Source organism: Lepidochelys kempii, chromosome 2 (genome assembly GCF_965140265.1).
Source record: "Lepidochelys kempii isolate rLepKem1 chromosome 2, rLepKem1.hap2, whole genome shotgun sequence".
NCBI classification, from domain to species: Eukaryota; Metazoa; Chordata; order Testudines; family Cheloniidae; genus Lepidochelys; species Lepidochelys kempii.
In genome coordinates, this window is record NC_133257.1 from 2,531,722 (window position 1) to 2,534,948 (window position 3,227).

Below are 3,227 nucleotides of genomic sequence, written 5' to 3' on the forward strand. Positions count from 1 at the left end.
AGGGAGGTGGGAACGGGGAGGGAAGCAGTGACAGGGGGTGGGAACAGGGAGGGACGCAGTGAGCGGGGATGGGAGCACAGGGGGGTGGGAACGGGGAGGGAAGCAGTGAGAGGGGATGGGAACAGGGAGGGACGCAGTGAGGGGGGGATGGGGTACAGGGAGGTGGGAACGGGGAGGGAAGCAGTGACAGGGGGTGGGAACAGGGAGGGACGCAGTGAGGGGGGGATGGGGTACAGGGAGGTGGGAACGGGGAGGGAAGCAGTGACAGGGGGTGGGAACAGGGAGGGACGCAGTGAGGGGGGGATGGGGTACAGGGAGGTGGGAACGGGGAGGGAAGCAGTGACAGGGGGTGGGAACAGGGAGGGACGCAGTGAGCGGGGATGGGAGCACAGGGGGGTGGGAACGGGGAGGGAAGCAGTGAGAGGGGATGGGAACAGGGAGGGACGCAGTGAGGGGGGGATGGGGTACAGGGAGGTGGGAACGGGGAGGGAAGCAGTGACAGGGGGTGGGAACAGGGAGGGACGCAGTGAGGGGGGGATGGGGTACAGGGAGGTGGGAACGGGGAGGGATGCAGTGAGGGGGGATGGGAACAGGGAGGGATGCAGTGAGGGGGGATGGGAACAGGGAGGGACGCAGTGAGGGGGGATGGGGGTGCAGCCCCATTCCCAGCACTCGGAGACGGGGATACACACACCTCCAACTCCTGGGAGCCGGCGATGGGATGACAGACAGACCACTGTTCACCGCAGGGCACATGCCGCAGCTGGAGCCTGGCCACACGAGGAGCGCGAGGAGAAAAGGGCCAGGGAACAACAGGAAGGGGCTCCACGCAACCCCTCAACAGCTGCCTGCTGAGTGCTGGAGTGCCACTCGTTCCTCCCCTGCCCTGCCCCAGCCGATGGGAGCTGCCCCTGGGGGCAGGGCAGTGCGCGAACACCCCTCCCCTCCCCCCGGCAGCCCCTAAGGCTACGAGCCAGACATGCCGGCTGCTTCGTGACCCGGGACCTGCACGGTCCGCAGCGCAGCGGCCAGCGGAGAGCTTGCCAGCCCCGGGAACCAGACATGCAACGGCCTGGTCAGCGATGTCCAAAACCGGACACCTGGTCACCCCATACCAAGGGGTCACGGCGGTGGGTCGCCGGGCAGTCCCTGGGATAGCCGGGAGGCTCTGCTGCAAAGGGGCAGTGAGAGAAACAGTGGATACAGTGATAGAAATGCAGGGCTGGAGGGGCCTGGAGAGGCCATGGACTTCATCGTCCCACGCTGGAGCAGGGCCGAGGAACCCGAGACCAGCCCTGGTTTGTCCAGCCTGTTCTTCCAGCCCTCCAGGGACGGGGACCCCACAGCCTCCCTGGGCAGCCTGTTCCAGAGCTTAACTCCCCAGCCTGTTCCTAATCTCTGACCTAACGCTCCCTTGCTGCAAGTTGAGCCTGTTGCTTCCTGTCCGGACCTCAGTGGCCCCGGAGCACAGCCGGTCCCCACCCCCAGCCCTTAACAGATCTGAAGACTGTTATCAGGTCCCCCCTCAGCCTCCCATTTTTCAAACTAAACGTACCCAGGTTTTTTAACCTTTCCTCGCAGGTCAGGTTTTCTAAACCTTACTGGAGAGTTTTGGAGGGAGTAGCTTGGAGGTAGCGGGATTTCATGGGCTGGTGCATGTCTGTGGGTTGTGTGTTTGACTGTTTGTTATTCTCTGTGTATGGGCTGCGTGACTGGGCCCTAGGCCCCTGAGCGAGCCTGGGAGCTTTGATCAGCACCGTAGTTAATCACTTCATGGGGGTGAGGGGCGGAGCTGAGCTGAACTAAGCAAGGGAGAGTTGGTATAGAGTACTTGCTAGGTGAACTTGAGAGCTGCAAACAGGGGAGCTTTGGAGAAAGTGTGAGGGGCTCAGTACTATGTGTGATATCAAGATGGCCAGCAATGGAACAGCGGTGGTAACCTGCAACGCATGTGCCATGTTCTCTTTCCTACCTCAGACCAGAAGGGATTTTCTGTGCATGAAGTGCATGTTGGTAACTGTGCTGGAGGAAAAGATTCTTGGACTGAAGAGGCAAGCTTATACTGTACTAAGAACCAGAGAAGCTGAGGAGTTCCTAGACCCGCAGGTTTGGGAAACACCAGTACCCCAGGTTCGAGGAAGAATGGAGCTGGCCACAAAGAAATTGATAAGAGAGAGAATCAGAGAGGAGGCCTGGCAGTTCGTAACCACCAGAGGCAGGAGGTCACGGCAGCATTCAACACAGGTGGAGACAGACAAGGCTAGATAGACTGTGGCCCCCAGAGAAAAGAGAAGCAGGAGGAATTTCACACTAGACGTTTCCAATCAATACCAGGTCCTCAATATGGGAACTATGGAATATACTTCTCAGAATCCAGCAGGTCCAAGGAAACGGAGAGGTGTACGGGACAACTGCAGATGGCAGCTCTTCCCAACCTATACGAAAACAGAGTTTATCCACAAAAAGTTCTGCAACCGTCCAAGGAAGGCAGATGATCCTTGTTGGAGATTCAATGCTCAAAAAAACCGAAAGAACATTCTGCAAGGGACAGGTGGACAATAGGATGGTGTGCTGGTTTCCCGGGGCCAGGATACAAGATGTCACTAAGATTAGATAAGCTTCTGAAGTTGACAGGCAAGGCTCCATGGGTGGTCGTCAAATCAGCATGAGGAACACTGCGTCACAGGATATCTCGCAGAGAGTAGATGACCTTAAGACACGCAGAGGCATGCAGAAGAAGAAGAATGTCCAAGCCGTCCTCTCTGAGACCCTTCCTGTCCCTCGAGCAAAGGAAGACTGAAGGCAGAAGATTCTGGCCGTGAATCACTGGCCAGATAAGTGCTGTAGGGTGGAGGGCTTTGGTTTTGTGGTGCATTGATCCACCTTCTATGGGGAGAGGGGACATTATAGGTGGATGGCCTTCACCTCAGCAGAATGGGGACCAATCGCCTCAGGAACAGGCTGGCTGGAGTGATCAGGAAGGGGTTAAACTAACAGCAAAAGGGGATGGTAAAAATAGGGAAGATAGGAGCACTCAACACAAAATCACGATGTGGAGAACAGAATGAACCAAGGAGCCAAAGGACACGAGGAGAGGAAATTCTTGAATTGGCTCTACACCAATGCTAGGAGCCCAGGTAACGAGCAAGAGAAATTGGAATTGCTCATTGATGAGTGTAAATGTGACCAAGTCGGTATTGCTGACAGCTGCTGGGCTGAGTCCCATG